Source organism: Herpailurus yagouaroundi, unplaced genomic scaffold, assembly GCF_014898765.1.
Source record: "Herpailurus yagouaroundi ecotype Mexico unplaced genomic scaffold, PumYag 77, whole genome shotgun sequence".
NCBI classification, from domain to species: Eukaryota; Metazoa; Chordata; class Mammalia; order Carnivora; family Felidae; genus Herpailurus; species Herpailurus yagouaroundi.
The window spans coordinates 9,431,212-9,455,752 of record NW_024412388.1 but is presented as its reverse complement, the minus strand read 5'-3'; the positions used below and the strand labels follow the sequence as shown (position 1 = coordinate 9,455,752).

Here is a 24,541-nt window from a genome sequence, read left to right as displayed (position 1 = left end):
TTAGAGGTTCATGAAAATAAGTGTGATTTCTTTCCCCATTCAAGTTCATGACTACTTGACTGCTAAGCACTGAGCCCCTGTTTGAAGGTACAGTAGTTTTGTTGAAAATATTTGAGCTGCAAAATAAACTTTTGGTGTTTCCCAAAGATGAGAAGCTATCTTGGTTTCAGGTACTCAGCAAAACGAAGTGTTCCCACAAGAAAATGATACCTGCCCTCTGTTCCCCAAGGGAAATACAATCCCACTCCCTTCTGTAGCCACAGCTGGTTAGTAGCTTGACAGGTCTGGATCCTAATAATTGATTCAGCATTTGAAAGACAATTAAGTGAGGGAGGAGTTAAGGTGGTGGAGAAGTAGGGGTGGGCTTTCCTCTCCTTCAAACACAGCCGTATTGAGGTCAGATCACTTGGAACATCCAAGAAATCAATCTGGGAGTAGCAGAAGGATCTCCACGGTTGGAGATGGCATGGCAGGTGAGAGGCACATGGAAGCGAATTGATGGTAGAAGAAAATGGTGGTGCTGCGGAGGGGAGGGAACCCTTTCTGTGGAGAGAGAAAAGAAAGAGAAAGAGAGAGGGGTTGAAAGAGTGCGGCATTGGGTTCACGCAAGAGGACAGCCTCTCTGGACCAGGGGCTGGGGAGTGAGGGGTACTGAGTGTCATGTTTTATGCAAACAGTGTGTAGCTCAAACTCTGAGGTTTTGGAACTGCGTGACTTTCTCCTGAGCAAAGTTGTGGTGCACACTCCTGGGGAGAAGGAGGGTGCTGGCCCCAGGGTGCATAGCATGGTGTAGGGATCTGGGTGTCACTGGGAGAGAACATTCCCCTTACAGCCTTTCATCAGGAGGAGACAGAGGCATGCACAGAGGGCAGATAAGCTGGTTGCTGCTTTCCATGGTGCTACACCATAGGTTCCATGCACCACAAAGGTGTGGGACTGTTTTTCTGGGACAAAGGACATCAGCACAGTGTGAAGAGGCTCCATTCTGGAGGAATGGGTTGGATCAGTGTGGTGCTGCACCCTTTAAGATTTCAAGTTTTAAATCCCAGCCCCATGCCAAAAAAAAAAAAAAAAAAAAAAAAAGAAAAAAAATTGCAGGAGACCTATGATGCAGGGCGCACTGACTGTGCTCACTATTCTGTGAGGGCTGGCTGAACAGCAGGCGGTGTGAGATCCCTGGTCCAGGGAGGAGAGATTGGATTGGGGTGGCACCATTTCCCCACTAACAGCAACACTGTGGGACTTCAGAGAGCAACACTGCTGCCCCCAGTGGACACGGGACCTGCTTACACCAAACCCCACCCCTGTGCCTAGCAACTGCTTATTTACAGGGGCGGGACTCAGAGCCAACACAGAAGGCTTCTCCAGAAGCCCAGCACAGCCAGCACTCTGCATGCAACAAGTGTACTGAAAAACAGAGTGCTTCAAAGTGTCACCTGCAATGCTGGTGGAAATAGGACCAGGCTTACTTTTTTTTTTCCCCATCTCTTTTTTTTTCTTTGGAGTCAGGCTTATAGTTTTATGTTTGTTTTTTCATTTCCTTTTCTGGTGTTTTGTTTTGTTTTGTTTTGTTTTGTTTTTTTGATCAGCCTTCTTTTTCTTTTCCTTTTGTTTGGAATCAGGCTTACAGTTGTTTGTTTGGGTTGTTGGTTTTTTTTTTTTCCACTCCTTTTCCTTCTCTCTCTCTCTCTCTCTCTCTCTCTCTCTCTCTCTCTCAGTTTTGGATCAGGCTTTCCCCCACCCCTCACTTTTTTTCCAGGATTATTTTAACAAATCAAAGCACATCTAGTTAAAGGTCCAAACACTCCCCAACGCAAGCAGAGAGGAGCTCTGCAGAGAACTGACAGTGGGAAAGAAAAGCCAAAATGCAACAGCAGAGTGCACACAGCAGACACCAGAAACACTTCCTGAAGTGCCAGGCCCTGGACCGTGTATGACCCCTTTTGAATATAGTAGTACTCTCAGGTGCAGGAAGTATAACAAGCTTTCAAAATACACCTAAGACAGACACTTAGCCAACACGACAAGACAAAGAGGAATTCTACCCAAAAGAAAGTTCCAGAAGAACTCACAGCCAGGGACTTGCTCAAAACAGATATAAGCAACATATCTGAACAAGAATTTAAAACAATAGTCACAAGATTACTAGCTGGGCTTGAAGAAGGCATAGAAGACACCAGAGAAACCCTTGCTGAAGAGATCAAAGACCTAAAAACTAGCCAGGCTAAAATAAAAAATGCTGTAACTGAGATCTAAATACACAGTCACAAGTTAAAATAGAAAAGAAGTTAAAATTATGGAAAATAAGCTGAAAAGAAGAGGGAAAGAAAACTGTTAGATCATGAGGGCAGACTTAGGGAACTCAATAATTCCATCAAGTGAAACAATATCCTTATCCCAGGAGTCCCAGGAGAAGAAGAGTGGGAAAAAGGGGAAGAAAGTTTATTTGAACAAATTATAGCTGAGAACTTCCCAAATCTGGGGAAGGAAACAAGCATTCAAGTCCAGGAAGCACAGAGGACTCCCTTCAAAATCAACAAAAACAGGTCAACACTACAACATATCATAGTGAAACTTGCAAAATACAAAGATAAAGAGAGAATTCTGAATGCAGCTAGGGACAAATGGTCCTTAACCCACAGGGATAGCAATATAAGGTTAGCAGAAGACCCATCCACTGAAACATGGCAGGCCAAAAGAGAGTGGCAGGAAATATTCGATATACTGAATGGGAAAAGTATGCAGCCAAAAGTTCTTTATCCAGCAAGGCTGTCATTCAGAATAGAAGGAGAGATAAAGAGTTTCCCAGACAAACAAAAACTAAATGACTTCATGACCACTAAACCAGCCCCGCAAGAAATTTTAAGGGGGACTTTTTGAGTGGAAAAAAAAAAAAAATACCAAAGCAACAAAGACTGGAAAAGACCAGAGAACATTTTCAAAAACACCAGCTCTGCAAGCAACACAATGGCACTAAATTCATATCTTTCAGTAATCACTCTAAATGTAAATGGACTAAACACTCTAAACAAAAGACATAGGGCATCAGGATGGATGAAAAGAAAATAACATCCATCTATGTTCTGCCTATAAGAGACTCATTTTAGACTAAAGACACCTGCAGATGGAAAGTAAGGGGATGGAGATACTTCTATCATGCTAATAGATGTCAAAATAAAGCCAGAGTAGCTATACTTATATCAGACAAACTAGATTTTAAAACAAAGACTGTAGGGGCACCTGGGTGGCTCAGTCGGTTAAGCGTCCGACTTCGGCTCAGGTCATGATCTCACAGTCTGTGAGTTCAAGCCCCACGTCGGGCTCTGTGCTGACAGCTCAGAGCCTGGAGCCTGTTTCAGATTCTGTGTCTCCCTCTCTCTCTGACCCTCCCCCGTTCATGTTCTGTCTCTCCCTGTCTCAAAAATAAACGTTAAAAAATTTTTTTAATTAAAAAAAAAACAAAGACTGTAACGAGAGATGTAGAATGGCATTATAGCATAATTAAAGGGTCTATCCATCAAGATCTAACAATTGTAAACATTTATGTCCCCAACTTGGAAGAACCCAAATATATAAATCAACTAAAAACAAACATAAAGAAACTCATATATAATAATACAATAATAGTAGGGGACTTTAACACCCCACTTAGAGCAATGGACAGATCATCTAAGCAGAAAATCAACAAGGAAACAATGGTTTTGAGTAACACACCGTACCAAATGGACTTAACAGATATATTCAGAACATTTCATCCTAAAGCAGCAGAAAACACATTTTTCTTGAGTGCACATGGAACATTCTCCAGAATAGATCTCATACTGGGTCACAAATCAGCCCTAAACAGGTACAAAAAGATCAAGATCATACCATGCATATTTTCAGATCACAACACTATGAAACTTGAAGTCAACCACAAGAAAAAAATTGGGAAGTCTTCAAATACATGGAGGTTAAAGAACATCCTGCCAAAGAATGAATGGGTTAACCAGGAAATTTAAGAAGAAATTTAAAAAATACATAGAAGCAAATGAAAATGAAAATACAACAGTCCGAAACTTTTGGGACGCAGCAAAGGCAGTCCTAAGAGGGAAGGAAATACATTGCCATTCAGGCCTATCTCAAGAAGTAAGAAAGGCCCCAAATACACAACCTAACCTTACACCTAAAGGAGCTAGAAAAAGAACAGCAAATAAAGTCTAAAGCCAGCAGAAGAACGGAAACAATAAAGATTAGAGCAGAAATAAATGATATAGAAATTAAAAAAAAAAAAACAGTAGAACAGATCAATGAAACTAAATTCTGGTTATTTTTTTAAGTTTTTATTTATTTATTTTTGAGAGAGAGAGCATGCACACGCAGGAGAGAGGCAGGGAAAAAGAGGGAAACAGAGGATCTGAAGCTGGCTCCATATGTATAGCAGAGAGCCCGATGCAGGGCTCAAACCCATGAACCATAAGATCATGACCTGAGCCAAAGGCAGATGCTTAACCGACTGATCCACCCAGGTGCCCCTAAACACTGGTTCTTTGAAAGAATGAACAAAATTGATAAACCCCCAGCCAGACTTATCAAAAAGAAAAGAGAAAGGACCCAAATAGATAAAATCACAAATGAGAGACAAGAAATCATAACTAGCACCACAGAAATACAAATAATTATAAAAGAATACTTTGAAAAAATTATATGCAAACAAACTTGGCAATCTGGAAGAAATAGACAAATTTCTAGAAATCCACAAACTAACAAAACTGAAACAGGAAGAAATAGAAAATTTGAACAGACCCATAGCCAGCAAAGAAATTGAATCAGAAATCAAAAATCTCCCAACAAACAAGAGTCCTGGTCCAGATGGCTTCTCAGAGGAATTCTACCAGACATTTAAAGAAGGGTTAATACCTATTCTTCTCAAAGTGTTCCAAAAAATAGAAATGGAAGGAAAACTTCCAAACTCAATCTACGAAGCCAGCATTACCTTGATTCTAAAACCAGAAAAAGACTCCACCAGAAAGGATAATTATAGGTCAATATCCCTGATAAACATGGATGCAAACATTCTCAACAAGATACTAGCAAATCCAATTCAACCGTACATGAAAAGAATTATTCACCATGACCACATGGGATTTATTACTGGGCTGCAGGGCTTGTTCAGTTTTCACAAATCAATCCACGTGATACACCACATTAATAAAAAAAAAAAAATAAGAAACATATGATCCTGTCATTAGATGCAGGAAAAGCATTTGACAAAATACAGCATCCATACTTGATAAAAACCCTCAACAAAGTAGGGAAAGATGGAACATACCTCATCATCATAAAGGCCACATATGAAAGACCCACAGCTAATACCGTTCTCAATGGGGAAAAACTGAGAGCCTTTCTCCCGAAGGTTAGGAACAAGACAAGAATGTCCACTCTCACCAGTACTATTTAACATAGTACTGGTGCATCAGCAATCAGACAACAAAAAGAAATAAAGTGCATACAAACCAGCAAGGAAGAAGTCAAACTTTCACTACTTGCAGATGACGTGATATTCTATGTAGAAAACCTGAAAGACTTCACCAAAAAAAATTGCTAGAATACATGAATTCAGCAAAGTCATAGGATATATAAAACCAACGTGCAGAAATCGGCTGCATTTCTATACACCATTAATGAAGTAGCAGAAAAAGAAATCAACAAATCAGTCCCATTTGCAATTGCACCGAAAATATGGTACCTAGGAATAAACCTAACTAAAGAGGTAAAAGATCTGTACTCTGAAAACTATAGAACATATATGAAAGAGATTTAAGAGGACACAAAGAAATGGAAAAGCATTCCATACTCATGGATTGAAAGAACAAACATTGTTAAAATGTATATACTACCCAAAGCAATCTACACATTTAATACAATCCCTGTCAAAATACCAACAGCATTTTTCACAGAGCTAGAACCAACAATCCTAAAATTTGTATGGAACTACAAAACACCCTGAATAGCCAAAGCAATCCTGAAAAGGAAAAACAAAACTGGAGGCATCATGATTATGAATTTCAAGCCATATTACAAAGCTGTACTCATCAAGACAATATGGTATTGGCACAAAACAGAGAGACAGATCAATGGAACAGAATAGAGAACCCAGAAATGGACCCACAAAGGTATGGCCAACTAATCTTCGACAAAGCAGGAAAGAATATCCAATGGAAAAAAGTCTCTTCAACACATGGTGTTGGGAAAATTGGTCTGCAACATGTGGAATAATGAAACTAGACCACTTGCTTACCCCATACACAAAAATAAATTCAAAATTGATGAAAGACCTAAATGTGAGACAGAAAACCACTAAAATCCTAGAAGAGAACACAGGCAGCAACCTCTTTGACTTTGGCCGTAGCAACTTCTTACTAGACATATTTCTGGAGGCAAAGGAAACAAAAGCAAACATGAACTATTGGGACTTGATCAAGATAAAAATCTTCTGCACAGCAAAGGAAACAATCAACAAAACTAAAAGGGAGAATATATTTGCAAATAACCTCTCTGACAAAGGATTAGTACCCAAAATCTAAAAAGAACTTATATCAAACTCAACACCCAAAAAACAACAACCCAGTTAAGAAATGGGCAGAAGACATGAATAGATATTTTTCCAAAGACATCCAGATGGCTAACAGACACATGAAAAAATGCTCAACATCACTAATCATCAGGGAAATACAAATAAAAACCACAATGAGATACCACCTCACACCTGTCAGAATGGCTAAAATTAACAACACAAGAAACAAGAGGTGTTGGTGAGGATATGGAGAAAAGGGAACACTCTTGTACTGTTGGTGGGAATGCAAACAGGTGCAGCCATTCTGGAGAACAGTATGGAGGCTCCTCAAGAAAACTAAAAATAGAACTACCCTATGTTCCAGCAGTTGCCCTATTAGGTATTTACCCAAAGGATACAAAAATACAGATTTGAATGCAACCTGATGTTTATAGCAGCATTATCAACAATAGCCAAACTATGGAGAGAACCCAAATGTCCATCAACTGATGAATGGATAAAGAAGATGTAGTATATATATACAATGGAATATGACTTGTCCATCAAAAAGAATGAAATCGTACCATTTGCAATGACATGGATGGAGCTAGAGTGTATTATGCTAAGTGAAATAAGTCAATCAGAGAAAGACAAATACCATATGGTGTCACTCATATGTGTAATTTAAAAAATGAAACAGATAAACATATGGGGGGGGGAGGAGAGAAGGAAACAAACCACAAGAGACTCTTAATGATAGAGAACAAACTGAGGGTTGATAGAGGGGGGTGGGTGGGGGATGGGCTACATGGGTATTAAGGAGGGCACTTGTGATGAGCACTGGGTATTGAATGTAAGTGATGAATCACTGAATTCCACTCTTGAAACAAACAAAAAAAAAGGAATAAGAAAGAAAGAAAAGAAAAAAATAAATACTTCTAACTTAAAGAAAGGCAATAAAACAAAAAGCCATATTGAAAAACACAATTACTGGATTCTCTGTTGCTATTTCATATCGTAGAGTAGCTGTATACATCCAGAACAGATGAGACCTTTTCAACAGACCACTTCTAATACTCTCCAGTAGAACTGGATATCAAGAAGTGCGGGAAGCAATACAGAGCACCCCAAACTCTCATACAACACTGGTAACTTGGCACAGTTGTTCTGGAAAGCTGTTTGGAAGCATCTACTAATTCTGAACACATGTGTACCCTCTGATCCAGCAATTCTACTCTGAGCCAACAGAAGTTGAACATGTGTGCTAAAAGACATGGACAGAAATGTTTATGGCAGCACTATTCATGATAGCTAAAAACTGGAAACAACCCAGATGCCCATCAAGAGTCAAAGGGATAAATAAATGGTCCTTTGTTCACATAATGAGGAGCTATAGCACAAGGACATAAAACAATGTAGATAAATCTCACCAATGTTGAGCAAGAGGCACCAGATATGAAAGTGTACAGTTATGATTCCATTTTGTAAATTTCAACAGCAGGCAAAACATGATGGCAGAAAGAGGGCAGGAAGGGGGCTTCTAGGACACTGAAATGCTGTTTTTTTAAATCTGGGTAGTGATTACCTGGGTGTAGTTGGTGCAAAAATGCATTGAACAGTACACTTAGGATTTGTGCACTTTTCTCTAGATTTATTCTCCTCTGGTAACATTTTTTTTTTCTTTTTAAAGACCAGGTTGAAAAAAGCCAGAAGTATAAGGCTATATATTATATGATTCCATTTATATGAAATAACCAGAGTGAGCAAGTTCATAGGAACAGAAAGAAAATTAACAGAGGCTGGAGGGAGGACAGAATGGAAATGATAGCTTAACGTACAGGGTGTCCTTTTGGGGGTGATGAAAGTGTTCTGGAATGAAACAGTGGTGAATGTTACCCGACATGTGAATGCATGGAATGCCACCTAATTGCACAGTTTAAAGAGGTGGCTTTTTAAATGTTTGTTTGTTTGTTTGTTTGTTTGTTTGTTTATTAGAGATTGGGGTGGGGCACAGAGAGAAAGGGAGAGAGAATCCCAGAAGGCTCCATGCTGTCCAGTGCAGAGCCCGACTCAGGGCTCAATTTCACAGGCCATGAGATCACGACTGGAACCAAAATCAAGAGTCAAACGCCTAACTGACCAAGCCACCCAGGTGCCCCAAGTGGTGAATTTTTATGTTATATATATTTTACCACAATAAAAAAGACTGATCTTAAGGGTGTTTTTTTTTTATTTTAGTTAGTTAATAAACAGTGCAATATTGGTTTCAAAAGTAGAGTTCAGTGATTCATCATACAACCGCCAGTGCTCATCATAACAAGTGCCCTCCTTAATACCCACCACTCATCTAGGCCCACCCCCCCCCCCCCCCCCCCCCCCCACCCCCCACATTTTTTTCTATATTAAAAAAAAAAAAAAAGATTGATCTGAGAAAAGCATGTTATTTCCCCCTTTTAGAGATAAGCCGAGGCCAGGGGCAGATAAATAACTTGCTCAAAGTTGACCAATGAATCTACAGAGTCAGAGCTCACCAAGGCCTGTCTGATTTCAGTGCCTTTCTCTTTCCCCAGGGGTAATGTGGCTCAAACTGTCATGAGTACATGAATCACCTGGGAATCTGGTTAAAAATGCAGATTCTGATTCAGTAGATCTGCAAGGGGCCTCAGATTTTGCATTTCTAACAAGCTCCCAGGCAATGATGGTGCTGCTGGCCCAGGGGCCACTATTTGAGAAGCAGGGCTCTAACCCAGCTGTTAACAGTGACAATTTCTCCTTTATCTTTGCAATTGTTGTCCACAGAGGGTTAGAGAAGGTGGGACCCATTGGCATTGTGTTCTATCACCAGCAACTCTCTGTGTAGAGAGCACAGACATCTTCCAATCAGAGCAGGAGAAAAGGACCTGCCATCATAGATGGAGAGCTCCTATTCTTGGCTTTGGTGAAGGGGAGAAACATTCACAGATTTATTATGACACTGGCAGCAACATTCATAATCTCCTCAGCACAATGGAAAGAAGCCCAATTAATGCCACAGTATTGATGGCTCCATGAAAGCCACCCTCAACGTGGCACCAAGCCACTGGTACCCATTGGTCTCCCATCCTCTTCTTATACATTAGAGTGTCATCTCAAAGGACATCACACTCAGGGCTCACAAGACAAGTTCTGGGGGAGAGATGGATGATGTCATCACCGGCAACAAGAGGTGAATGTTTTAAGTTAAGGATCTCTGTGCTCACCAGACGGGCTTCCTCCCTAAACATTCCAGACTCCTTGAAGACAGCTTCTTTCCTTGAAGCTCTCAAGGTATGTCATTAGAGTCTGGCCACTTCCCTAATCTTGTCCTCATTTCCTCTTGTCCACAAATGAATGCCATTCAAAATACCATCTCTCCCAGACAGGAACTTTCAGGGACTTCCTGGAATCTGGGGTGGAATCAAAGACTAATGATCAACATCACCATCTCTCTTCTTACTAATACTTCCAACCACCAGGAGCCATCTTTTATCCTGCATTGGAAGAGGGAAAACTCATGTCCCCCTTGACCTCCATTAACGGGCCAGCCAAGCACTGTACCAGGTACTTTGATGATTTGTTCTATCCTCATAGCATCATACATCGTGAGCATTGCTTGTTGAGAAACATAAAGAGGACTCATTAGGGAGCTAGCATTGGAATGCCTCGTGCTGGTTGCCTAGCTTGAAGATGAAAGATTTGGAGGGAAGACCTAAATTCACTTCCTCCCCTAGTCACTGGGGTTGGATTTTTCTCTAGCCAAAAGTAAAAGAGTCTGAGTTTGCTCTTTGTCCTAGACCATTTGTTTTCAACTATCTTTGCCCAAATTTTGCACTTTATGGCTTTCTTAAGAGAAACTCATGTTATTTTCATATGGTATGTAGATCCTACCTATTTATTTGTTTGTTTGTTTGTTTGTTTGTTTGTTTATTTATTTAATTTCTTCCTCTTTCTTTCTTCCTTTCTTTCTTTCTTCCTTTCTTCCTTTCTTCCTTTCCTTTGGGCTCACGGGTCTCAGGGCCTCAGGTGAGGTCTGCCAGTTTGGTGAGCTTCACAGTGTCAAGAAGGTTTTACTGACAGTGACCATCAGCTGGGCCTCCAGACACACTCAGACTATGGGTGGCCTACATGGCACCGGGCAGTGGGTCTCATTCGGCCAGTGGAGCTGGGGGTAGCAAAGCTCCATGCCTCCCTAGAGCAGAAAGCAGATAAAAAGCCTGTAGCTCAGCCTCCTGATGCCTGTAGTCACTCTCACTGGTAACTCTATGCAGTCTTGAGTTCTACATATGGCTTGTACTGAGGATTCTAGCCAAGACTTACCTGTTGATCTTGTAAACCATGGACTGTGAAAGGGTAGGCTCCTTCCCTCCTCTCCCTCCTCCTCCACTTCCTTCCCAACTTTGGGCTTAGGGATCAGTCCTAGAACTCCTTCTTTTCTCTTCCTCAACAATCTGCACTCCCACGGCTGTAAGGACCACCGTGGACATTCATACCTTTAGCCCCTAACTCTCTCCAGAGTTTCTGCCCTCTTGACATGTGCTTCTCTGTTCCATTTCATTCCTGTCTCATTGCTTCTGCTAGAATCCCCAGAGTTCTCCATGGTGCTGTGCATTCCTGCCACCCTCACACCCAAGCCATCCCTGGGCCATTAGATCCTAGATCTCAAACACGTCTATATCAATTTCTATTCAACATTTTCAATAATGGCTCCCTACACCTTCCCTTCCAGTCATGCTAGAATTTGGAATTACATGTGTTTGCTTTTCTGCTTATTTTCTGTCTCCACAAGGAAATTACAGTTCCGGCAAGCACCCATGTCTTTTTCACTCTCTGTGGTATCCCTAGTATCTAATGCACAGAGTAGATGCTCAATAAATAATCACTGAATGGATGAATGAATGATGATACGTGACAAGGATACCAGGGAAAATGCATCCTCTGGCTGCTTTGGTTGTTTATTGTAGGATAATATTGTCAAGTAGAAATTGCTGGTGGAAATGAAAGGTGATGAAATTGGGAAAAGTCTAGAGACAATACACAGGAGATCTGTGGGAATTTTATTTCTTTGAAACCATCTTGGACTCAAATCTCTTCAGATTCTGCAGCTTTTGTCTCCTTTATGTTGCCTCAGGCCCCAATGAGCTTTTGACTGCTGGAGGCAGGGTGGGGGTGGGGAGAGCTCCAGAACTAGAAACACTATTAATTCTATTTTCATGGATGAGGAAAGAGAAGCTGCATTTAATTAAGCACTTGGTCCACATTCAGAGGCAGAAATAACTGGGATTCAAATCCAATTCAATATGAATCCAATTTGATCTAAATCCAATTCAATCCAAATCTAACTCCAAGGCCAAGTTCATCGCTTTCCAAAAAACCACCACAGCCCACATATCACAAAGCTTATAGCAGCCACTGAATGCCCTCCCTTCGCTTCTCTTGACCCACTCACATTTTAATGATTTCCCATCATATGATTTTTGAAAATACCTGAAAATGCATTCCTGCAGGACAGACTGGGCAAAAATTCTTACTTATTGTAAAGATTGGAAAGAGGAACTTGGGGTAATGGGTGTTTGCTTTATCATTTAGGAATATTCAATTCTGCACCAGAGGGGAGAGAGAGAGAGAGAGAGAGAGAGAGAGAGAGAGAGAGAGAGAAACAGGATGTATGAAACCCATAAGAAGGGTGAAGCATAGATGGAAAGTAAGCTGGTAACTTTAGACATGGATAAAACACATTGGGACTGTTAAATAGAGATCACGAATAAAGGAGGAGCTTGGAGACACAGGAAGAATTTGTATCACACATTCAAGATAGAAGTAAGACAGTAACTGTATAATATATTAAAAATAGAGTGGATAAACAAAATATTTGATGGAACAAACAAAATTTCACTTATAAAAAGAAGGGGATGGAAAGATTAAATCGTAAGTCATGAGCATGCTGTGTCTGGATTGACAGCCACATCATCCTATATTGGTCTCCCACTGGTAACGCCAAACATGGCCCCATTCTGGCTGTACATGTCCTCTCCCAAAGAATGCAGATACAATTCACAGCTACTCAGCAAGCTAATGGATGAACTACTGCTGGGGCCAGGTTTAACTGTTCCCATTTCTCCCCCATGACATATGTATCTTGGTTCTAGGCCCCCTCCATCTGTTGGAACCCCCCTGGTCTTTTTAACCACACCAGCAGAGGGGAAGACACATGTAGCATACAGATAGGATATATGGATATTGAACGACCCAGGGTAGAGTAGGTATAAAGTTTCTACCTTCTGGCACCTTATTCTATGTGGGTTAACTTTCCCCTTGCCTCTTGCTGTGTTTTAAATGGATTTAAACCATGTGACTACACCATCTTAATTTGGTCTGTGAGCCTTTCTGTTCAGTGACCTTCAGAATTCCCTGCCTGCTAGTATTTGGGGCTACATTGCATCAGGGTAATTTTCCACAGCACACATGGCTGACCTTGAACAAACCTGTGGGTTAGAAGTTTTCCTATGACCTTTTCCTATGACCAGTATGCCTGCATGCTGCCTCATAGTCATCTGGATTCTCTCCCTCAAAATCTGCTCCTTACTCAGGTGATGAAACTTTCTTACCTCCATACACTCTCTTACCTAACAAAATTTGTCATCTTGTGTATCATTCTGTCATCTTACTGCTATTATTTCTAATTTGAGGTTGCAGAATCAACTTTCAAAACATATTCTCCTTAGAAATTTAAACCTGTAGGGGCACCTCGGTAGCTCAGTTGGTTAATTGTCTGACTTCGGTTCAGGTCATGATCTCATGGTTCCTGAGTTTGAGCCCTGTGTCAGGCTCTGTGCTGACATCTTGGAGCCTGGAACCTACTTCGCATTTTTTGTTTCCTTCTCTATCTGCCCCTCCCCCACTCACACTCTGTCTCTCTGTCTCTCTCTGTTTCTGTCTCTCTCTCAAAAATAAATAAACATTTTTTAAAAATTTTTTAATGAATTTAAACCTATAATTAGGTTTAAATTACAAATTAAATAAATTTAGAAATTATTTTAGAGTACACTGCCACCAAGTGGTAGGGGAGCCCCAGGCACAGCTATTTCTATCCTTTGCATTCATGAAGGAGACAAGGTTCCTAAGGGTACATACAGCACAGAAGCCTCTTGGCCAGTTAGTGACTGAGATGGTTGTGGAGAAAGCCATTGCAATGAAAAGCCAAAGGCAAGAACCTAAGGCTTAGAAAAGAAACTTGATGTTCCATAAACAGAAATGGAGATGAGTTTTGCTAACTTTGTCTTGTTTCAGTCGGTCATTTTTGGTGATTATAAACCATGCTTCAAGGGGCTCTGGGGCTGGTCTGGGTTCAAGGGAGAGGCTGACTAGGCAGACCTCCTATCTAGACTTCAGCCAGACAACTCTGCTTTTCTCTGTTTTATACATCAGGGTGCCGTGTTCACTTTCATTAGATAAAAAGGTTCCATAACTAAAAAGGGGGATGTTGCTATATTTCAAATCCCTCTTAGAAGTTGTCATTCCATATATGACATTATTATAATTTTTAACATTCTGAACACCAGCTTATTTCTATTGACCCAACTGTATGGAGGGTGGTCTGCTGGACAAGGAGGGGAAGACAAGCATTTGGAGACAGAGAAGCCTTCCCAGTGAAGGAGGAGACATAGAAGACCCCCACCAACAATAGAAAATTGCTAGAACAAGGAGTTAAGTGCTGGGACCACAGGAGGTCCTGCCCACCTTCATTTGAACAAACAGAGAAAGAGAAAGAGACTCTTGCATGACTAAAACCTCCTTGGCACAGGCTTGGTTTCACTAGCGTAACCATGATAAGGATCCTAGTCAACTCAAGGGCAAGTTCAAGTTTTATGAAGACATCATGATGACGATGATATTGGTAATGACTCTGAAGCTTAACTGAGCACATACGATGCGGTAAGTGCTATCATTACCTCCATTTTGAAGACGACAAAACTGAGCCCCAGAGAGGTTAAATAACTTGCCCAAGGTCACAAGGAAATAACAATGGAGCCAAGACTGCAAAACCAGGCAGTTTTTCACCAGAGTTCCAGCTGGCCTCCTCAACTGATAGGGGCTTGCCTAAGAGCACCACATGTAAACCAACTCTCCACCTCACCCTGCCTCCCGCATCCCCACTTCTAGCCAATCAGTGCTCGCCCATCCTCCCAGTCATCTGCCTGCGGCCTGACCAAATGGAATAGTCTTTGACCAGAGTCAGGAAGGAAAGCCACCGCCCAGAAAGACAGGCATGGGGTTGAGGTCCCTCCCTTGTTGCTGGAGCCATGTGTCTTTTCCTGTTCACCATCATTGTCCCCCCCTGAATCACTCTCTGAAGCCCTGGGGGAGGTTTGTGGTTTACCTGCACCCCAGATGCTCTCTCTGTTCTGCCTTCCAAAGGCTCAGTCCCTTTGGTTTCCTTTGGTGGACCCAGCTTCCAACCCCCAGCTTCTCTGTCCTTGGCATTTGCCTGCTTCCTTCCCTGTAGGGAGACAAGTGACAGAAGCTGACATCCTGCAGGTGGAAGTGACAGGTGGTGGATGGGTGGGTGCATGTGGCTGCCACATAAACACATCAGGAAGCAGCTTCCACCTCTGGATTCATGAACTCCCATATCAAGTGCCTGGTCCAACTGGGTCCCTGATCCCTGCCTCAACTGGGTTTTCTAGACTTGTCCACTTGTCTGCTCAACCACATGTGCACACTTCCTACCCTTCGCTGACCCAGCTGACTTCCCAGAACTGATCCCTGTCCATGTGACTGGTCATCTACTCCCTGTCTGGTTTTGCCTTCATCTGTAACACCTTCCTTGGAAATCAGCCACCTGTTACCTCAGCTTGTTTTCTGTCTGGCTGAATTCTGAGTCCCAGCCTTCTCTGCCTTCATCTGGACCTGTGCTGGCTGGGTTCCCCTGTGAAATCCCCTAGGTCATAATATAATGTTGGAGGGAAAGGAAACAGAGTCCTTGGTATTTGTTTTCTTATTTAATACTCACCATGGCCCTATAAGACGTTGACCCAAAAAAAGACCCAATGACAAAAAAAGTAAGTGAGACTCAGGGAGAGTCTCAGGGAGACCCAAGATCACGTAGCAATAGGCTACTCTGACTTTACTCCCTTATAACTTTTCTCAGCCTAAATTAGACTCCCAGAACCAGCCATCCACTCCCATGAGGGAGGTCTAGTGATTAGTGTCAACAGATTGCACCTTTCTGGCTCAGATAACAATTTAACAAAGGAGTCTTTCTTCAAAGCTTGAGAAAATGTCCCCAACTTGTGATGGCTTCACCCACAACAACTATCCAGGAACCTTCTGGGAGGGGAGTCCCCACGGGCCAGGAAGTTTTGTCTGCTTCATAACTCACCATCAGACAGTACCTGGCACATATATGTTCAACAATGTATATGGTTGAACCAAGTAGGTCATTGCCCAGGGCCACCTGTGTTTTAGAGCAGAACCAGGACTTGAACTCTTCCCTGCACAGGTGGTGTAGCCAGATGTTTTCCACTGCACCATGTCTCATTCAGGATTAGTTAGCAAAGATGGTCTACCTCTGTGTCATGTTATTTCAACGGTGATTATTGGTTACTTTGCATATTGTCCTTAGAGAACTAGCCCGTCTTACCACTACCAGCCACCCCTTTCAGCGGTCTTGTGGTTATCCATATGCTTATCAGTCTGGCTAGTCATCTATCACCCTTAAAAATACGGACACCCATGGAAACACCTCCCATGGCAAAAGAGACAAAGCACAGAAGGAAAATCCCTCTGTATTCTAGGAATCAGGAAACATGGCTTCTAGTCTCGTCTTTGCCACTGGTGGCTATGAGGACAAGACCCTTCACTCACCCCCCAATCCCAGAAGCCTTCCTGGAAAACGAGGGAGTTGGACCCAGAGGTTTCTGAGGGCCCCTGATGAATCCCTCATCATCCTGACGCAATCCTGTTCATGGGGCCCAGGCTCCTGTCCTAGTCTGGCTGTCCTGCTCAGAGTCCTGTGCTGCTGACTGACTTCAGCTTTCTTCAGCCTCCTGTAGGGGAAATCCCTCCTCTTTACTCTTCCTTTTCTGAACTGACCTAACCATACCTTTCCCTGATGATTTGGTCTGCGGCTGTTGACTGCAGGGTGTAGGAAGCCAGATCAACCCTGCCTGGGGCCCAAACAAGAAGACCTGAGCTCCTTCCTCCCTCCCCAGCCCTCCTTGCCCATCAGCACCTCACCTGGCGCATGCTTTTTCACGCACCCAAGTGACAGAGGTGCGTAGTCTCATCCCTTTGGATAAATGAACACATGGCTCATAGTAAACATCTGAAAAACAAAGGATAACCAATAGACCCAGTTTGGTTTTACCTGGCCCTATATCCTGGAGCCAGGACAGTGCCTGGCACAGGACATGCCACAGACACTTCATAAGTATTTTTTGTAAGGTTGAAAATGGGGCAAAAATCAATGGTTTCCTTGTCAGGCTAAAGCTTACATCTGTCTTCTGTCTATGAGCTCCTTGCATAAGCATCTGAATAGAACCTGGTCAAAGCTTTCTCTTATAGAGGATGCTTCCCAACTTCAGTGGGCTCTGTTGTGTCCATTAATGGGGGAGGGGGATTTACATCAGATCCACGATGGTTATGACAAGGACTGATGGGGAACCAACAAATGGTAAAGGAAAAAGGTGCTACTCAAAAGACACAGCTCTTCCTTTGCTGGAGTTGTTTGGAACTTGGTTATTAAAATAAAGGTTAAAAAGCTCATGAGAATTTAAAAGAAACAATGTTCATTGCTGATGGAGACCAAAAAAGAAAGATCCAAAAGCCAAGATCATCAAATGCTGACTCTCTGTTCAGCAAGTTCAGGTTGTTACAGCTATACATTTTGGCTTTGTATTTTTTTAAAGCCCTCTAATGCTGGGTATTCCAGAAAGGCTGTACCATGCTACATTTCCACGAACAACGAAATGAGTGATCCAGTGTCTCTGCATCCTTGCCAACTTTTGAGGTTATCACTATTTTTTATTTTAGCCAACCTGGTAGGAGCAGAGTGATGGCTCATTGTGATTTCTTATGTGTGTCTGATGATCTAATATTTATAACAAGATGACATAAACAGTGCATAAACTGTATAGTATATATCATCCCAGTGGAACACAGGAAAATAATTCCATTATTACACACATCAGTATTTCTGCAGCAAATCTATGAGCATTCACCTAAGTGGAATAAGTTAGGGCAACAAGTATCCTCATCCCAATTTAAATCTAAATAAGCCAACAAATGAGCTCAGGTCAAATTTGGCTACCAGGCATGTTATGAAAAAAATTCTGTTTTCCCAGCTGTCTTGATATTGGAATTGCAGATAAAAAATTTGGAGCCTATTGATAAATTATTCTGAATGGCCTAATTCTATTAAGGCACTACTGGCATTGACTCAATGAATGTAGAGAGGATAGGCTGGTAAAAGATACTCTTCATTCATTCACTTATTCATCCATCTGACAAATACTTGTTTCTTTTTTTAAGTTTATTTATTTATTTTGATAGAGAGGGAGAAAGAGAGAGAGAGTGAGCAGGGGAGGGGCAGAGAGAGAGAGAGATAGGGAGGCACAGAGAGAATCCCAAGCAGACTCCTCTCTGTTAGCTCAGAGCCTGATGCGAGTCTCGATGTCATGAATCACGAGATCATGACCTAAGCCAAAATCAAGAGTTAGACGCTTAACCAACTGAGCCACCCAGGCATCGCCAATACTTGTTAAGTAACTACTATGTGCTAGCAGATAAGGACTTTCCTCTATGAAGCTGGGTGAGGAAGCACCTTACATGGGCTCCTGAATACCCTGCCCCCTCTAGGCTAGAAGATGGCGCTTTGGTGGGGCTGGGGGACACCACCTTGGGCTGGAACTGACTCATGGGTATGGTTTGGGATCCTTTTTTGATTTTCATGTTATCATGTACAAAACAGACAAATCTGGGCATTGAGCAAATTCCCAGCTTCTCAAAAATATGCTCCTATATGAGAGGGGGAAGGAGAGAGAGCTCTTGATTGGTTTCAGGATGAAGCTATTTTTTTCATTCAACTGGTACTGCCCAGACTGCTGCCCTGTTTCAAGTGAGTTTTCTTTCAAAGACAAAACCACTATTTTGGATGTACTCTGAATTGGCTCTCCTCTCTGGAGGATGGATTAACAAATTTGCTTATATAGCTCTAAGAAGTGGGGTGGATGTGAACAAGAAAGAAAAGGGAATGGGGTGTCTGGGTGGCTCAGTCTCCCGGTTAAGCCTCCAACTCCTGGTTTCAGGTCAGATCATGATCTCACAGTTCATGGGTTTGGGCCCCAATTGGGCTTTGTGCTGACAGTAGAGGGCCTGCTTGAGATTCTCTCTCTCTCTCTCTCTGCCCTTCTCCCAGTTACGTGCTCTCTCTCTCTCTCAAAATAAATAAATAAGTACTTTTTTAAAAAAAGAAGAGGGAGTGATTCCTTCTTATTGGACTCCCCTTGGCCTCTGTACAAAATTTCCCCTTGGCCTCTGTACAAAACCCTCTTGGTCCAGTTAGTCTTGATTCTGTGTGGGCTCTTAACTCATTTCTGATCACCCAACACCTCACTTCCAAAGCACTTTGGTGTCTTCATTTTTCCTTTTCCATTCAGTCAATAAACATTTGTGGAAGCTGCTATTTTCTAGGCCTGGGGACACCGTGATGACTTTCATGGACCATAAGCACTTTTGCCTTCATGGGCTGCTTCCTCCATTCATGGTCTATAGCAAAGCCAAAGGGCTGACCCAGAATTTGCCCTTGACTTAGGCTCTTTGCAGCACAGACTTTGCAAGCTGGAAGATCTGTATTTAACTCCCACTTCTTCCCGACCTAAACCAACTGCATTTTCCTCTCAGTTATTCTACCAACAAAGGAAGTAATTAAATGTACCTCGAAGGGTGTCTGAGCGGATTAAATAGATTTATTTCTGTAACTTGCCATACAATGCACTCTGCAAAGGCTAGTTACCTTTCCTGTGATTTCTTGATCATCTCCTATGTGCCTGGAGGGAACTCAGCATGACACTTCTGAATGGGATAGAGGCAATGCTCAAGGGTACAAGGCCAAAGGTAAGCCCTCGGTAAGGTTAACTTTTGATTTGTGAAGATGGAAAAGGTGTGTTGGCCACTGATGTTCCACAGAAACTAGTTGATCAGCCATGGCTGGGACTGAATTAAGGAGCTGAATCAGTTATTCTGCAAACAGGGTCATGGCTCAAAGCTGATGCAAAGCACAGGGAGCTGACTGTAGTTGGTGTATATCTACCTGTGGCCCCTCCACGTGGTTTCCCATCTCACTCAAGAAAACACCAAAGACTTTTGAGCATCCTCAGACCCTACCCAATTCCCCACCCCAGCCCTCCCTGCCCCTTCCACTCTGTCTTAACCACGCTGGCCTTGCCATCCCCCAAATGAACATGTTCCTGGACCACTCTTCCTCTAAGAGACTCATGTGGGTGACTCCCTACCTCCTTGGCCAATTGCTCAAAGTGCCCCCTCCAACCAAAGCCCTCCCAGGCCAGGTATTTCCATCCTCCTGTCGGTCTTTTCTTCTCCATTGTATCCTGCCCCACCCAGCACTGTCTAGTTTAGTGGGCAGCTGAGTGCACTCATTGGTTACCCACATACCCACTAGCAAGTAAGCTCCATGTGAGATTTTTCTGTCCTTTTTTTCTCCACCATGTTCCCAGAACCTCGAGCAGGGCCTGGCCCAGAGCATGGGCTCAATACATACTTGTTGAATGATATATAATTCTACTATTCTATACTCCCACAGTGGAATCCTTGCAAGGCCCTCGACTCAGGGACCTACATCTTTACATTTATTTAAGAATGCTGGGGGGCGCCTGGGTGGCGCAGTCGGTTAAGCGTCCGACTTCAGCCAGGTCACGATCTCGCGGTCCGTGAGTTTGAGCCCCGCGTCGGGCTCTGGGCTGATGGCTCAGAGCCTGGAGCCTGTTTCCGATTCTGTGCCTCCCTCTCTCTCTGCCCCTCGCCCGTTCATGCTCTGTCTCTCTCTGTCCCAAAAATAAATAAACGTTGGAAAAAAAAAAAAAAAGAATGCTGGAAGATGGCTCATTTTTTGTTTGTTTGTTTCCTTTCTCAGTTTGTCCTGGGAACAGAGGGTTTCCTGGGCCCTGTCCTGGGACTGGGCTGGCAGGGCCAGTGGCAAGCCCTTGGCACTTCTGGTACTCATTTCCAGATGACCCTTCCCATGCCCTTCATTCAACATAATGCCCTGCATAGGGCAGGTGCCCGGTCAGTGTTCACTGAGTAGAAGACTGATTAGCTGAGTCCAAACAAAAGAGAGGATAAACATGGATGTGCAACAGATCCCAAAAGGGACCCTTCCCACAGCCAAAAAGTGAGCAGCAAAATGAAATCAGCTCCAGCTTTGGTTCTTCCATCAAAGGCAGAAAGTTCAAAATCAAAAAGGTGAGAACACCATGTTCCAGAGTAGTTAAGAAACTTGTTCTGAGTCACCCAGCTAGCAGCTAGCACATTTAGAGTTCAGCTGGCTAATTCAGCCATCTCTCCATTGTCCACAGATGCCTCAACTTTTAAGTCAGGCTTTGGCATGAGAATTAACAAATATTAGAATGTGTCTTTACTTTCCATAGCTGGCCTGCCATCCCTCCTTCCTTCTTACTAAATTTTTTTTGATGTTTATTTATTTTTTACAGAGAGAGAGAGACAGAGCATGAGTAAAGGAGGGGCAGAGAGAGAGGGAGACACAGAATCAGAATCAGGCTCCAGGCTCTGAGCTGTCAGCACAGAGCCTGACATGGGGCTCAAACTCACAGACCGTGAGATCATGACCTGAGCCGAAGTAGGATGCTCAACCAACTGAGCCACCCAGGTGCCCCCCTCCTTCCATCTTATATGGAACATCTTTGCTCCTTTGTCCCTCACAACCTTCCCGAGTCACCTCACTGTCCAGGCCAGGAAGTAAGGCCATGTCACCCACCTGCACAGTGGCAGTGTGCAGGCCATTTACATTATTTCCTTTCCTTTCAACAACGAACTTTCCAGGTGGGCATTTTCTGTTGAGGAAGCTGTGACTCAGTAGAGCTCAAGGGTGTCCAGTAGAAAGGGATGTGAACCCAACTAGTCTCTCCAACCTCAAAACAAGATCCATATGACCTGTTTTTATTACTTAGGGTTTCTCAACCTGGGTGGTCTTGGCATTTGGGACCAAACAACTCTTGTGGGGGTCGTCCTGCACACTGTTGGGATGTTTAGCAACCTCCTGGCCTCTAGCCTCTACTTACCAGATGCTGGTAGGGTCTCCTCAGGGGTGACAACCAAAAACATCACCAGATATTGCCAAATGTCCCCTGGGGGCTTAACACCCTTGCCCCTGTTGAGAAATGCCACTCTGACCCCATCACACAGGATGCTACTCAACACAGATCCACCTCATGCACCCCCTTGAAGAACACAGAACCTACTTTGCCTTCAGTTTGGTATAAAAAGAACTGCTTAATGTTCCTCAGCTGGAACACCAGGGTTCAAGTCCTAGCTCTACGCCCAAATAGCTGTTGACTTTGGATGAGCTGCTTACTCTGACAAAGAAGAATGATAATATTATCAGACTCAGGAAATTAAGTCAAAATAAATACACAAAGACTATTGTAGGGGATCAGAAGATGCCACCCCAAAAGGGGCCACTTTGGCATAAGGGCTTCTGTGAGCTGAAGACAACTGAAAGGCAGTGACCCCAAAACAGCTCTCTGCTCTTCCCCCATTTGCCTCAATGTAGGACACAAATTCTCCTTTGTGTAGATCTCTCTCCTCCTCTCTCTCACACCAGGAAGGAGAGCAGAAGATAACCATAGACCCGCATCAGCCCAGAGGCACTGCCAGATGATAACAAAGCTCAGTAAAACACCCGACTGTCTTGTTCATTAGCTCCATACATTTGCTTTCCAATTGTCTGCTGCCCCTAAAAGCCTGACCCTCCTTCCTTTGTCTTGTCACTTCTCTGCAATGTATTGTTCTTTGTCAAACAATAGTACATAAGCTTTCTGGCCTAACCATTTCTTTAGGGTTTTGCCTTCTTTCTAAAAAGACCCCCCATGCCATGTAAAAATATTAATATCAAACAAAACATGTATGCCTTTTCTCCTGGAACCTGTCTTCTGTTAGTTTAACTTCCAGGATCCAGGTGCAGAAGCTAAGGCATACAGCAAGAATGTTTTTCCTCTCCTATGCCATGAAAAACAAACTCCACTGGTGGTAATGCTTGCCAGGGAGACACTAAAATCCAACACCTAGTTTCATGACTGTGGCTCTAACCATCCAAAACTGAGGAACAGCCATGAACTCTGAGCTGTCCCAGCATCTTGGACTCTCATCTCCCACACCAAAGGCTCTTTCCTAACCAACGAACAATATATTTGCTCACATGAGCAATGCCTGGGTCTGGAATTGCAGACTCATTCTGCCCTACCCAGGCAGGACCAACATACACGCCCCCTTCTCAGTTTCCAGTGTATACAAACTCCTAATTCTTTCCCATAGTTAAATTCTCCATGAATTTCTTCACTGTCGATGGCTCCCTTGCCTGACAAATAAGTGAATTCAGAGCTCATTTTGATGGTCACTGTATAGGCCATTGTCTTTCCTTTAACAAGCCCTCAGTACAGTGCCTGGCACATAATAGATGCTCAATAAACATTAGCCAGCACTGTTATCCTATGTAGCCCTATGCATTGCCCTCCCTAAGCCCCTCTTATCTGACCTCAGGTTCTCATCCCCTTAGCAGGATGTGGGCCTTAAGCAAAACTTTACCCATTTCATTGTCAACAGGAAAATGCAGGGCAGAAGCCAAAACTTCACCAGGTGGCTGATGGGAGGAGGGATGTGCCTACCAAGAACCCACACACACCGACTCTCAGGCCCAAGATGCACCAAGTGGTGAGAAGGGTCTGCAGCAAAGCAACCCTGATGCTCTTTTTCCTGGACGGTGAGCTGAGGAAAAACTCTCACCTCTAGAAGACCTAGTGAAACCCTCTCACCTGTAGACCTTGTAATTCATAGGGTGGCTCCAAGGCCTGTCTCTCCCTCACAGGAAGAGGCTTTGGCAAATTCAAGATGTCTCCATATAAAGGGTCAGATTTCCACCTGGGAAGACTTTGTCCCTGCGGGAGTGGAGACCTGGCACCTTGTCCACAGGGGAAGGTGTGCTTAACCACAACCTTCTGGTCGGGAGATGGGCTGCCAGAGTGGGGGGTAGGGGGAGCCTTCGGAGTGATGAGCCCAAACCCCGGCTTGGTTCCTAGGAGACTGGGAACCTTGCAAAAGTCACATCAGGTGCTCTGTGGCCCTCAGTTGTAAAATCAGAGATAAGAGAGCTGGCCTATGTGCCACATTCAGCCTGGGTGAGAAAGAACAAATCCCAGGCTGTGAGGTAGTCACCTACCCCATTCTCACCTCTCCTCTTATTCACTGGCCCGATCTTCTCAAGTTAAGGACTCAGCTTCATCACGATTCCTTTTATTAAACATGTTCTTTAACTTTCTGTATTCTGATGCTTTGGCATCTAGGGCCCAACTGACCTAGAAGCGACTGTCCCTCCCAGGGTTAGTCAAATCCTAAAGATAGTAAATAACCCACTTGGGACTGCAATTTTCAAATATAAACCAGCTGATTCAGAGCCGCCCCCCCCCCGGGGCCGGGGGGGGCCGGCTGGCCACTACCTTCTCTCCCCAGCTGTCACACTCTGGGCCACTCTTCCCTTCCCCCAGTCATGACCAAGTTCAGGTGCCAGACAACTAGGCAAGACATCAGATAACTAGGGACAGCCCTTGGGCCCCAGAACCCACTGAAGTTACTTGAAACTACCAATATTTAACATGCTTACCCTTTCTTTCCTGCTCCTCCCCATGGAAACCACAATAAAGGCTCTTGCTTGCTCTTCCCTAACTCCTTCTGTCTCCTGAC

The 24,541-nt window shown here is 43.4% G+C and overlaps 1 protein-coding gene across 1 annotated transcript in view; it reads right to left on the bottom strand.

Annotated features, from left to right (window-relative positions):
* Nucleotides 1-24,541, bottom strand: part of AADACL3 (arylacetamide deacetylase like 3) — a 45,563-nt gene that overhangs the window by 19,900 nt on the left and 1,122 nt on the right. The window contains exon 2 of the mRNA XM_040461787.1: nucleotides 16,813-16,877. The gene's annotated coding sequence lies outside the window, so the exon portion shown is untranslated. The remainder of the gene's footprint in view (nucleotides 1-16,812; nucleotides 16,878-24,541) is intronic.